General features: G+C 42.9%; 1 protein-coding gene across 2 annotated transcripts in view; it reads left to right on the top strand.

The window, feature by feature from the left end:
• The window catches only part of LOC124552467 (protein timeless homolog), a 480,403-nt gene that overhangs the window by 105,997 nt on the left and 359,692 nt on the right, over positions 1-14,714 (top strand). The window lies entirely within an intron of this gene.

The raw sequence follows: 14,714 nt of genomic DNA, 5'->3' as shown, positions 1-14,714 counted from the left end.
TCTTCCATCTGAACATGCGCCGGCTATATAACATCATTCACTTGTTCTGTCCATTTCATCGCGAACCTATTTCGGTAAGCAAATTGCCTATACTATCGAAATTTTAAAAAAGTTTGCGTTCTATTCGAGCTAATAGAAAGCAAAAACGTGAAAAACGAAAGGAGATGTACTGGAAGTTGTAAGCTGGAAATGACTAAACATTTACAGCTTATTACTGGAGCCCAACGCGTGCACCTCTCAGGGACAGGACTCGTTTGTGTAAGGGAATTCCGTTCCGCTTGGGTACGCAAAAAAGGTAAACGTTTTGTTGCGTAACGAATCCTTTAGCACAGGGCTATGCCACCATCAGCCGTCCGTGTCTTACTCACGTTTGGAAAAGTGACATGCTTTACATAATAACAGACGACTTGCCCTGGCTTCGCACTGGTGTCACTAGCAGAACTAAAGGTAATATCAGAAATTGAGTCCGCCTTGATGCAAAACACCTTGTTATTCGTTTATTTCTTTATTCTCCCAAACTAGTTTCGGCGACAAATATCACCATTACCATTGGTTTTTTTAATCTAAAACATGCAGAAAATAGCACGGTTACACAAACACAGTAGCACATTATTACTTTTTTTTACTATTCGTTTTTTTAAATGTAGTTTACTATGGATATTTTCATACTACCTTATTTATTGTATGTTACAGCATGTTTTAAGCAATTATTGTCGCTGTTTGCGACATATTTTCTGTGCGCTTTATTTCTGTTGCCGTTTTTTACTTAGCGAACATCATGTCATCTGCAACCATGTGAGCGGCTTTTAGTAAACAAATACTAAAAGGTGAACTTCGTGTGTCAGCAATATATACTTGGGGTTGTGGTAGTGTTGTGGGTACCAGTTATTTGGTGTGTACTGTGCTGTTACTTAGCTGTTCGTGTACTCACATTCGTTGGATGGTATGTAGCTGCTTTTATACACAGAAAAACAAAACTTTCGGCACTTTGTTTCTGATCCAGAATATTACGCCATCTTGTTGTTCGCGTGTGTCGCGAGAGGTGTATCGCATGTGGCGAGAAAGGCTATGAAAACTTTACCGCGAATTACGACGACTTCTGTTCATTATTTAACTCTCCGTATGCGATGGGGAAGTGGTTCTTTTGCGTGTGTGTGCTTTCTGTTCTGTGTCCTTCGTCATTTCTCTCAGAGCGGTAAAGTGTGTGCTGTTGCAAAGTGTTGTGTTTTCGTTTATAACATTAAAGCGCACCGGTAGCACTAGCAGAATTGAATGGGGAAAGACAGGGAGACGGACGACAATATCGCTCAAATTCAAGATTTTTTTCTCAATACCGAACTGCAGAAGCCAAATGGGGTTTGCTGCAATAAATAAAGCATACATTGAAGTTTTCATTAGTACTTTTTGATTGAAAAATGTTGATATCTTCACTGTCCAATTCGAATTTTTCCGAGGCAGCTCTGACGGGAGGTAGATCGACGGTTGTCGCTATAACTCCGGTTCTGGTTATCTGAAACATGAAATTAACGTATCACACATCCTTACAGGCGTAATTTTAGTTCGTTGTAGGAAAAAAAGAAACTAACTTTAGGTAAAATTATAAATATTTGAAAAAAAAATCGGCTACGATGAACTGAAGAAAATTCAATTTACTTCAAGGGAGAGCAAAAATCATTAAAATCGGATGAAAATTACTGGGGCGACGACAACCATGCCGAAAAACATGGTTTTGAGAAAAACGCGTTTAATGTTACATGTATTTATCATAATAAAAGAAAAGGACAAAGCTTGAAACTTGCTGGCTTATTATCGATGCTTGGTCCATAACAACTATCGGCCTGGCTAGTGGATGGCCTACTCGAAGTCCTTTTCGTCGTCGCTGAGCACATCGCCGCCGGCATCTTTATTGTCACATAATCGACGCATTTCATCGCCGATTTTGATTTGAAGCGCATTTGCCACGTGCATTAATGCTGTATGTCTACATTGGATAGACATACGGCCAAACTTGAAGTAATGTTGACAGTTTCTCTTAAGCTGGATATTATTTTTGGAACATATCTCCAAATGAGGCTGTTGAAACTTTCGTTCTTTGAGTAAAAACGCTCAAACAATGCTCAAGCAAATCAGGTTTACTGAAATGTCGTTTCGTGTTATAACTTTGCAGTTCACTGTTTGCTTTAGCTCCAAACGCTCGCATAATCGTTACTTTTTGGAGTCCGCGCAAAATATTTTGGGGAATAGTTCTTCAATGTATGTACATTTGAATTTCGTAATAAAAAAAAATCGAGTTTTTTCTACCGTCGCCGTGCCGCTCCCCTGAAGGACAAAAGTGTAAGTTTCGCATGCTGTGTCGCTGCCAAGTAACATAGCTCGATGAAACGTAGACAGTGCACAGAAATAACTGCTATAGTATAGCACAGAAGCTGATAACTAAAAGAAAAGGTGGGACGTGAGTTTTAGGGGGAGGCGGGGGGGGGGGGGGGGGAGGGGGAGCGCAAGTTCATGAAAAACACACACTATTTAAAAGATACACGAATTCCATAATTTTCAAGATACGGCAAAGAAATTTTGTTCCATGCTTTGCATGAAATTCACATTCACTGTTAAGTTCCTTAGGTAATATAGATTTCACGTATTTATGGATCTTAAATTTTATTTTCAATAAAATAATATATGTACTTTTTTCAGAAACTATTCAAGACATTAAAAAAAAAGACCTGTGCCTAATCTCTGTGCATTTAGTAAGTTTCTCTCACCCGATCAAAAATGGTTCAAATGGCTCTGAGCACTATGGGACTTAACATCTGAGATCATCAGTCCCCTAGAACTTAGAACTACTTAAAACTACCAACCTAAGAACATCACACACATCCATGCCCGAGGCAGTATTCGAACCTGCGACCATGGCGGTCGCGCGATTACAGACTGAAGCGTCTAGAACCGCTCGGCCACACTGGCCCTCACCAAATCTTTAAATACATCGAATAGAAGAATTTTAATAATTTTTTATTTATAATTCTGTTAGTATAATATAAAAATCACCCAAAATTCGAAGCACTTTAGCGCCATATTTCAGCTTACACCGAGAATTTCCAAATGTACTCCTGAGACAACATTTATTGGGTTCTACATCTACATCTATACTCCGCAAGCCACCTGACGGTTTGTGGCGGAGGGTACCTTGAGTACCTCTATCGGTTCTCCCTTCTATTCCAGTCTCGTATTGTTCGTGGAAAGAAAGATTGTCGATAAGCCTTTATGTGGGCTCTAATCTCACTGGTTTTATCCTCATGGTCTCTTCGCGAAATAAGAATACAAAGAAATAAGTGTACAAAATTCCATAATTCTAGCCTTTGTAGATTCCGAGAAAAGTAATTTTCAGGAAATGCAATTCAAAGTTCAGCCTCACCTTGTTTTCGAATGTCACCTGTTGAGAAGACGCCAGATTTGTACTCAGGATCCTCTGTCCCTTCAAGGTTTCTCTTCTGGTTTCTTGTTTTCTGTCTTTTTTACTTTACTAGGTCGTCACCTGATATTTCAGTTTTTCCGAAGGCGTAGTATATCGTTAGCAGAGCCTGTTATGCTGATGGTGCGAATGGAGCGGTCTACTGCCTGTCGAATCTCTGGAGCAGTTCTGAATCGAATGCCACGAAGTGGTTCCTTCATCTTCGGAATCAAATCAAAGTCACAAGGACTTACGTCCGGGGAGTATGGTGGATGGTACAGTACTTCCCAGTCCCGTCGACCGAACAGAGCAGCCACAGATGTGTTAGGATAACACCATCACAGTCGTACACGAGAATCGCCATAACTTCAGACCGCTCCATTCGCACCATCAACAGAACAGGCTCTGCTAACGGTGTACCACGCCTTCCACATCGCTGGCAACGGGGTCTACACAACGCTGGTGACTACTTTGAAGCACAGTAACAGGTGCAGACATGTAACTCTTTTGTATCGGTTGTAAATAAATAGTTTCCACTATTTAAGTTCCAACATTCGTATTATCTTAACTCACAATTCTAGCCAATACATAGATTATTTGACTGCACGATCTGACCTACTTGTTGTTATTTGCAGCGAAATACCTGTGGGGCATGAACGCAGACGTACGCGACTCGACCCTATGACTGTATCGAACTATTCTTTCAAAATAGAGGCGTGCATTGCCCACGTACTAAAGTACGTGTAACACGCGTAAAGACGCAATTGGTTTGCTCGTAATGGATGCTGTTCAGTAGAGCAGCTGCTCAACAGTAACCGTTAAAGTACCTTCGCACAGCAGTACGCAGCTGGTGAGCTAAGGTCCGTTTTGTTGCCCTTCATGACGAGCCATGCGGGGCTTACATTTCAGCAAGATAATGCCCGCCCGAACATGGAGATCGTTTCTACTGCTTGTCTTTCTGCTTTCCAAACCCTACCTAGGCCTGCAATCACGAGAGAATTCTGAAACAGTGGTCTATTAAGTGAGTAACAGAGGAAAAGTAAGGTCAGTATCTTATGAAAAAGCAGATCCTCGGTACAAAATAAGCGTATTATGTCTTCACATATGTCCTTCAAAACCCATAGCATTTATCGTTTGACCGGCTATCGATGGCTTGAAAATTACATTGTTTCATCGAAGAACTCTGTCGATAATGAAATTTTGCTTAATAACCATACGGCAAAATACTCTCCTCTTTGTGTGCTATCATTTGCCAAACTCTCATTTCGACATCTCAACCCGTTTGTGAAATATTAGGAATGTTGTTGATATTTCGCTCTGCCTGTATCGCTGGCGCAGGAGATCGCGATTGAGCGTGCTACGTCAGATCAATTTTCTCGTGATTGGTAACAGACAGACTTCCACCCAAGTCTAAATAAAATTTCAATATGTTAGCTAATTTTCATACGCTGCAACATAAAAGAGCTGCTTGGAGAAGAGCACAGGTAATTCCAGTTTTCAACAAGGGTCGTCGAGCAGATGCGCAAAACTATAGGCCTATATCTTTGACATCAATCTGTTGTAGAATTTTTGAACATGTTTTTTGCTCGAGTATCATGTCATTTTTGGAAACCCAGAATCTACTCTGTAGGAATCGACATGGATTCCGGAAACAGCGATCGTGTGACACACCCAAATCGCTTTATTTGTTCACGAGACCCAGAAAAATATTAGATACGGGCTCCCAGGTAGATGCCATTTTTTCCTTGATTTCCGGAAGGCGTTCGATACAGTTCCGCACTGTCGCCTGATAAACCAAATAAGAGCCTACGGAACATCAGACAAGCTGTGTGGCTGGATTGAAGAGTTTTTAGCAAACAGAACACAGCATGTTGTTCTCAATGGAGAGACGTCTACAGACGTTAAAGTAACCTCTGGCGTGCCACAGCGGAGTGTTATGGGACCATTGCTTTTCACAATATATATAAATGACCTAGTAGATAGTGTGGGAAGTTCCAAGCGGCTTTTCGCGGATGATGCTGTAGTATACAGAGACGTTGCAGCATTAAAAAATTGCGGTGAAATGCAGGAAGAACTGCAACAGATAGGCACTTGGCGCAGGGGGAGTAGCAACTGACCTTTAACATAGACAAATGTAACGTATTGCGAATACATAGAGAGAAGGATCCTTTATTATATGATTATATGATAGCGGAACAAACACTGGTAGCAGTTACTTCTGTAAAATATCTGGGAGTATGCGCACGGAACGATTTGAAGTGGAATGATCATGTAAAATTAATTGTTAGTATGGCGGGTGCCAGGTTGAGATTCATTGGGAGAGTCCTTAGAAAATGAAGTCCATCAACAAAGGAGGTGGCTTACAAAACACTCGTTCGACCTATACTTGAGTATTGCTCATCAGTGTGGGATCCTTACCAGATCGGATTGACGGAGGAGATAGAGAAGATCCAAAGAAGAGCGGCGCGTTTCGTCACAGGGTTATTTGGTAGGCGTGGTAGCGTTACGGAGATGTTTAGCAAACTCAAATGGCAGACTCTGCAAGACAGGCGCTCTGCATTGCGGTGTAGCTTGCTGTCCAGGTTTCGAGAGAGTGCGTTTCTGGATGAGTTATCGAATGTATTGCTCTCCCCCCCCCCCTCCCCCCCCCCACTTATACCTGCAGAGAAGATCACGAATGTAAAATTAGAGAGATTGAAGCGCGCACGGAGGCTTTCCGGCAGTCGTTCTTCCCGCGAACCATACGCGACTGGAACAGGAAAAGGAGGGAATGACAATGGCACATACATAAAGTGCCCCCCCCCCCCCCGCCACACACCGTACGGTGGCTTGCAGAGTATAAATGTAGATGTAGATGAAGGGGCCAAATGACGGACGTGCCAGATGTACCCTCCGCACACACTGTAAGGTGGCTCGTAGACAACAGATGTAGACGATGAATCTCGTGCCGTCCCGTTGAGGGCAACAGAAATGCGCTCAACACAGTGTCCGCGACGATAAAAAGAAGGCCCAAAATGAGTGAGGGTTGGCGAGATGGCCTCTCCAGCTTCATGGACCGGAGAACATTACGGGGTGAAGGATGCGTGGTCCGACCGGCGATGCGTCACCTTATAACGGCCAGCGCTGCAACTATCTACAAATAGCTATTGCCGTCTCCTTGCCGTGACCACGGTCGTATCTCTTCCGTCCTGGCCGTCTTAAGGGAGCTCCCGGTACCTCGAGATCGATAGTGTCCACTTCTGACCGCATTTGTCGTTCCCCGACCTCCGTTCCAGCCATTCCGGCCACTAGCGTCTTATTACCCTCCGTAATTTTCAGAAGAAGGACTTCTGCAGACTTATCTCAATCTCTCAATTGCCCCTTAATGTAGAAGTTTGTGCCAGATTTGTTTTCGTAGAAGAAAAGCGAACGTTTCTTGTCCCATCGGAAGCAATGCTGACTCCACAAATATATGCGGACGAAAAAAAATTTATGACAGTTGTGCGGAGATGGAATACGTGGACATTTCTGCGGAAGCCAAGACACTTCAGGTAGTTTTTTTTTTTTTTGCTCTTACATTCGTTGGCTTTGCTGACTTACAACTAAACTGCCACGTTCCAATCTAACCTAGATCTCACCTACAGCTACAGATCAATCTGTCACTACAACAAGTAATTTTGATTTCACATTCGTTAGCCTCGCCAACTCAGAAACGGACTGTCACATTCCAGCCTCACCTATACTTCGGGCTAAGCTACAGATCAATCTGTCGCCAGTGCCAGTTTTCACATTCATTCGCTCAGCCAACACGCAACAAAACTGCCACCTTTCGACCTAACCAGGGCCTCCTCTGAATACAGGCAAACCAGCCTGTAACTGGAAAACACTACTTATCTACATTTCAACGCAAAGGGAAAACAAGAGCCACCACGAAGAAATTATCCGAATAGGACGGAAATCAGTAGATTTATATGTACAAACAAATGGTTACAATTTCAGAAAAAAATGGATGATTTATTCAAGAGAACGAGCTGCACAAATTGTGCTCGTTAATAACGCCTTACAACATTTCTGGCCCTCATGCAAGCAATTATTCGGCTTGGCACTGATGGAAAGAGTTGTTGGATGTCGTTCTGAGTGATGTCATGCCAAATTCTGCCGAACTGGCGAAAACACACTTGACCTCTTAGCCACAAACAATCCAGAGCTAATAGAGAGCATCATGACTGATATAGGGATTAGTGATCACAAGGTCGTTGTAGCCAGGCTCAATACCGTTTCTTCCAAATCCACCAGAAACAAACGCAAAATAATTTTATTTAAAAAAGCGAATAAAGTGTCACTAGAAACCTTCTTAAGAGACAATCTCCTTTCCTTCCGAACTGGCTATTCAAATGCAGACGAGCTGTGGCTCAAATTCTGAGATATAGTAGCAACAGCAATTGAGAGATTCATACCTCGTAAATTGGTAAGAGATGGAACTCATCCCCCATGGTACACAAAACAGGTCCTAACGCTGTTGCAGAGGCATCGGAAAAAGCATGCGAAGTTCATGTGGTTGTTGTTGTTGTGTTCTTCAGTCCTGAGACTGGTTTGATGCAGCTCTCCGTGCTACTCTATCCTGTGCAAGCTTCTTCATCTCCCAGTACCTACTGCAACCTACATCCTTCTGAATCTGCTTAGTGTATTCATCTCTTGGTCTCCCTCTACGATTTTTACCCTCCACGCTGCCCTCCAGTACTAAATTGGTGACCCCTTGATGCCTCAGAACATGTCCTACCAACCGATCCCTTCTTCTGGTCAAGTTGTGCCACAAACTTCTCTTCTACCCAATCTTATTCAATACTTCCTCAATAGTTACGTGATCTACCCATCTAATCTTCAGCATTCTTCTGTAGCACCACATTTCGAAAGCGTCTATTCTCTTCTTGTCCAAACTATTTATCGTCCACGTTTCACTTCCATACATGGCTACACTCCATACAAATACTTTCAGAAATGACTTCCTGACACTTAAATCTATACTCGATGTTAACAAATTTCTCTTCTTCAGAAACGCATTCCTTGCCATTGCCAGTCTACATTTTATATCCACTCTACTTCGACCATCATCAGTTACTTTGCTCCCCAAATAGCAAAACTCCTTTACTACTTTTAAGTGTCTCATTTCCTAATCTAATTCCCTCAGCATCACCCGACTTAATTCGACTACATTCCATTATCCTCGTTTTGCTTCTGTTGATGTTCATCTTATACCCTCCTTTCAAGACACTGTCCATTCCATTCAACTGCTCTTCCAAGTCCTTTGCTGTTTCTGACAGAATTACAATGTCATCGGCGAACCTCGAGGTTTTTATTTCTTCTCCATCGATTTTAATTCCTACTCCGAATTTTTCTTTTGTTTCCTTTACTGCTTGCTCAATATACAGATTGAATAACATCGGGGAGAGGCTACAACCCTGTCTTACTCCCTTCCCAACAACTGCTGCCCTTTCATACCACTCGACTCTTATAACTGCCATCTGTTTTCTGTACAAATTGTAAATAGCCTTTCGCTCCCTGTATTTTACCCCTGCCACCTTTAGAATTTGAAAGAGAGTATTCCAGTCAACATTGTCAAAAGCTTTCTCTAAGTCTACAAATGCTAGAAACGTAGGTTTGCCTTTCCTTAATCTTTCATCTAAGATAAGTCGTAAGGTCAGTATTGCCTCACGTGTTCCAGTATTTCTACGGAATCCAAACTGATCTTCCCCGAGGTCGGCTTCTACCAGTTTTTCCGTTCGTCTGTAAAGAATACGTGTTACTATTTTGCAGCCGTGGCTTCTTGAAGTCTGAGGGCATTTCGCCTGTGTAACACATCTTGCTCACCAGATGGTAGAGTTATATCAGGACTGGCTCTCCCAAGGCTATCAGTAGTTCTAATGGAATGTTGTCTACTCCCGGGGACTTGTTTCGACTTAGGTTTCTCAGTGCTCTGTCAAACTCTTCACGCAGTATCATATCTCCCATTTCATCTTCATCTACATCCTCTTCCATTTCCTAATATTGTCCTCAAGTACATCGTCCTTGTATAAACCCTCTATATACTCCTTCCACCTTTCTGCTTTCCCTTCTTTGCTTAGAACTGGGTTTCCATCTCGGCTCTTGATATTCATACAAGTGGTTCTCTTTTCTCCAAAGGTCTCTTTAATTTTGCTGTAGGCAGAATCTGTCTTACCCCTAATGATATACGCCCCTAGACCCTTACATTTGTCCTCCAGCCATCCCTGCTTACCCATTTTGCAATTCCTGTCGATCTCATTTTTGAGACGTTTGTATTCCTTTTTGCCTGCTTCATTTACTGCCTTTTTATTTTTTCTCCTTTTATCAATTAAATTCAATATCTCTTCTGTTACCCAAAGATTTCTATTAGCCCTCGTCTTTTTACCTACTTGATCCTCTGCTACCTTCAGTATTTCGTCTCTCAAAGCTACCCATTCTTCTTCTACTGTATTTCTTTCCCCCATTCTTGTCAGTCGTTCGCAAATCTCTCCCTGAAGCTCTCTACAACCTCTGGTTCTTTCAGTTTATCTTGGTCCCATCTCCTCAATTTCCCACTTTTTTGCAGTTTCTTCAGTTTTAATCTACAGTTCATAACCAATAGATTGTGGCAGAGTCCTCATCTTCCCCTGGAAATGCCCTACAATTTAAAACCTGGTTCCTAAATTTCTGTCTTACCATTATATAATCTGACACACCGCGAGATAAAAAAAAAGTCATTTAGAGAAAAACGCGTTTGAAGTTTCGACTACATATAAATGCAATATTATGCAACTTACGTTCAATCTGCTATTCCCGGTCCGTAAACTAGTCCTTCCTCATAGAGGGCGTTCTGCTCGATCTGGGCCATCCTGCGCTGCTCCAGAGCCGCTCGTACGGCCGGTGACAAGCGGTTTTCGGCCGCTTGAATCCGGTGGTCGTCCGAATGCTTGGCGAACTGCGTCGAATAGAGTCCCAGAGTGACGTCCATCGTTGTCACGGCCTTCAGATTTGTTGAATACCCTTCGTTGAAACTGCTCACTGCCAGGAAAGTCGCAATCTCCACAGTCCTCGCGCCAGAATGCAAACGCTCGGGGGCTGACCTCCAAACACACGCGCTCAAACATTCATTGGAATTTTGTGTGTTTCCTCCAAAACACCGGTACAATAGCTCGTCCTCCGAAAGAAAAAGAGTGGTGCGTGAAAAGGGCCGATTTCAGGCAGGTGCATTTCTTTTGTCCAATCGCGAATAACTAACATTTCCGTTCCGTATTCGGAAAAACCGTTTCAGGGGTGGATTCTAAACACTTTTATGGATTCAGAAATGCAACTTATAAAAAGATTTAAATTAAAAGTTCAATGGTGAAGATTTATCAAATTATGCAGATATATTATTAAATTGAGGAGCATTATATTCTGATAATAATCCAAATAAAATAAGATTAAGTAAAGATAATAAATATAAATATTTAATAAAACCAATTGTTGGTGATTATTTTCCAACCTTAAGATTACCAACTATAGATGATTCTTCAGAAATAAGTTCTCCTGAACAACAAAAAATAGGTGAATGTTTAGTTAAAAAATATACAGATAAATCAATTGAATATATTTGTATGAATGATGTAGACAATTAATTGATAGATTTTTTGAACCAAAAGGTAGTAAACCTCCCTTTAGTACATATTGTTTGCTCATTAGGCTGTGCATTACATCCGACAGGTCCTGCAATAACTCTTCCATTTTACTGACAGTAACAGTGTTACTAGCGAATCTGATCATTCATGAACTCTACCCTGAATTTTAATGCCGCTCCCAATCCTTTATTTCACGTCGGCCACTAGTTCTTCGATATGGAAGTTGAACGATAGAAAGAAAGAGTGCATCCTCGCCGCGAATGGCGTTCTTGATGAGAACGCTTCTCTGTCCGCCTTTTTGAGGCAGTGTGTGGAGTGACGGGTTAATGTGATGTAAATCTCTCTGCGCTGCTGCGGAACAGAGCGGAAGAGACCCCCTACAATCTCTCTGCGCTGCTGCGGAACAGAGCGGAAGAGACCCCCCACCCCCACCCGCAGCTTTCCGACCACTGTGCAGAACTCTCGCGGACAGCTCTGCCCTGATTTGCGCGCCTCGGAACAGAGTTAGCAGCCGCCGCGCGCGCCTCCACGTCCAGATTGAAGCACAGCAGACGTTTACACACACACACACACACACACACACACACACACACACAGAGAGAGAGAGAGAGAGAGAGAGAGAGAGAGAGAGAGAGAGCTGCTCGCTTAGTTTCTCGCGGAGAGAACGGAACGAGCAACCGCTGCGCCGCTTCTCACACTTTGCGCAGAAGTCGGACTGCAACAACAGCGGCGAGGAGGCGCGCTTCCCCCACCACCCTGCCGCGCTGTGTGTGTGTGTGTGTGTGTGTGTGTGTGTGTGTTGCCCCAGTTAACGGCCGCCGTCTTACAGAGAGATGGGCCCGACTGCGCGGGCGCTTTCGGGTCCCGGCTGCCGTCGGAGTAATGGCGGCCAGTTAGTGTTAGTGTTGGGGTCTATTGGAGAGCACAGCTGTTGCGGCGGTCGCTTCCAGAATTTACTGTCGGACGCGGTGCTCGCTCGGAGCCGTTTCCTAGCCTTCTGCCGCAGCCTAGGACGCCGTTTTCCTCTCCATGCGCTCGTGCAACCGGGTGCGTTTCTATATAATTCTCTGACCCAGTATAAATACTGCCGCACTTAACCTCACGCGAAACTGAAGCAGCGGTCGTAGTCCGAATTTATTGGCAGGACTCCGGGGCTCCGATTCGAGCTTTTTCCTGTTGTCAGAACCAAGAAGTGGGCGGACGCAGGATGGGGGCGCGAGGTCTGCGACAGAAGTACCGTCAAATGGGGTGAACATGACCGATTTTGGACTTCAAACGTCAATGTGTTGGTTTTTCTGTGGTCTCAATTTTCCTCTAACAGGTCGTAAAAACAGTGCGTCAGTCAACTTCACGCCACCTGGGGATGGAAAAAAAAATGGTTCAAATGGCTCTGAGTACTACGGGACATAAGTTCTGAGGTCATCAGCCCCCTAGACTTAGAACTACTTAAACCTAACTAACCTAAGGACATCACACACTTCCATGCCCGAGGCAGGATTCGAACCTGCGACCGTAGCGGTCGCACGGTTCCAGACTGTAGCGCCTAGAAACGGTCAACCACTCGGGCCGGCCCTGGGGATGAAGCTGACCGATGAACTGTTATGCGACAATTGTGAATTGTTTATAACTCTAGGATGAATTTGTTTTGAAACCTAATCAGCAATTGAAAAATTAATCAGGCCTATTAACTAAATTTGAATACTAATTTCAGGCTAACGTACAAAGAATTTAAGGACAAAAATAAAAAAAAAAAATATGATCAACAATTTGCCTCATCAAATTCCGAAAGAACAGACACTGTTTCTTCTCAACATAGGAATACCACACCTAGCCGGTTGCAAATAACTGTTTGGTACACTGACTTAAAGCCTTATAAAGTAACAAATACAAAATTAAGTATGACAAAAAGCATTAGCAAAGATGAAACTTGTCACGACGTACCTGTACAAAGGCAACTTATTTAAAATTAACGTTCAAAGGCTACTTACTTAAAATTAGCCGGCCCATGTGGCCGAGCGGTTCTAGGCGCTTCAGTCCGAAACCGTGCTGCAGCTACAGTCGCAGGTTCGAATCCTGCCTCGGGCATGAATGTGTGTGATGTCCTTAGTTTAGTTAGGTTTAAGTAGTTCTAAGTCCAAGGGACTGGTGACCTCACATGTTAAGTCCCATAGTGCTTAGAGTAGGGTGACCAAACGTCCCGGAAAACCGGGATTGTCCCGGTTTTCATCCCTATGTTCCGGTGTCCCGAAAATTTGTTTCGGGACGCTCAAAAGTCCCGGAATTCAGTTTTTAAATATATTGCGTGAAACTTTCTCAAATTTTTGGGATTTCGCTATATTAAAGGAAATACAACACAAGAAATTAATATATTTTAGCTTATTTGTCTAATACCTCCATTGTCCCATACTAGTAATCGCAGTATCAGTATTGATACACTCAGGCAATAATTTACTTTGAGCGGTACTTTGGCCAACAAGTAGCAAGTTGTATTATTGTAACAGAGCTATGAAACCGTCCGATTGTCGGCCCACTTACTCACACACTCGTTGTCAGAACAGTGTATAGTTGACGTTTTGTCAGACAAACTGCAGTAGTTTTTTCTCATATTAGTGGTATTATTGTTGCAGTACTGTGAAACGCAATGCCGAAACGTGCCTGCAAGTTCAGTGACTGTTACTCCAAGCCGGCCGCGGTGGTCTAGCGGTTCTAGGCGCTCAGTCAGGAACCGCGCGACTGCTACGGTCGCAGGCTCGAATCCTGCCTCGGGCATGGATGTGTGTGATGTCCTTAGGTTAGTTAGGTTTAAGTAGTTCTAAGTTCTAGGGGACTTATGACCACAGATGTTGAGTCCCATAGTGCTCAGAACAATTTGAACCATTTTATTACTCCAAGGAATGGAATTTCATTAAGAAAGGTCGTTTTGATTACGAAGCAGAGTGTTCCGTATGTAACTGTTTTATTAATATAAGTCATGGTGGACGTTCCGATATAGTTGATCACATCAGGTCAAAGAAACACATTAACAGATACAGTGCACCGAGCTGCAGTAAAACTCTACAAAATTATTTTGTGAAACATCAGTCAAGTGAAGAGACGAAAGTTCGAGCAGCCGAGCTTACACTAGCCTACCACACGGTAAAACATCACCAAACTTTTAGATCTAGTGATTGTACTAATAAGCTTAACAGCATTGTGTTTGATGATTCTTGCATTGCAAAAAAGTTTAGTTCAGCAAGAACTAAAGTGCCAGCCTTGGTGAAAGGAGTTATTGCTCCCCAGAGTGCAAAGGAAAGCCTTGAATACATCAAAAAGTCTTCTTTCTACGGGATATCCACTGATGCAATCATAAGGCCACTAAAATATTTTCGTTTGTTGTTCAGTTTTTCGATATTAATCAGGGAATTCAGACCAAACTTTTGAAGGTGCGTTCCCTACCTAATGAAACATCTGACGAAGTTTCAAGATTTTGTATGAATACTATCGAAATGTTTGATCTTGAGAAAAATAAGTGTGTGGCATTTTGTGGAGACAACACCAACACAAACATTGAAGACCTTGCACACGTTTACACAATAGCGTGCAGACATCTGCTGACAGTTTAAGCTGTGATGTTGAAACTATCGTCATGAATG

The sequence above is a fragment of the Schistocerca americana genome, chromosome 10 (assembly GCF_021461395.2).
Source record: "Schistocerca americana isolate TAMUIC-IGC-003095 chromosome 10, iqSchAmer2.1, whole genome shotgun sequence".
NCBI lineage: Eukaryota > Metazoa > Arthropoda > Insecta > Orthoptera > Acrididae > Schistocerca > Schistocerca americana.
Note: the sequence above shows the minus strand (reverse complement) of the source record. Positions and strands in the feature narration are given on the sequence as shown.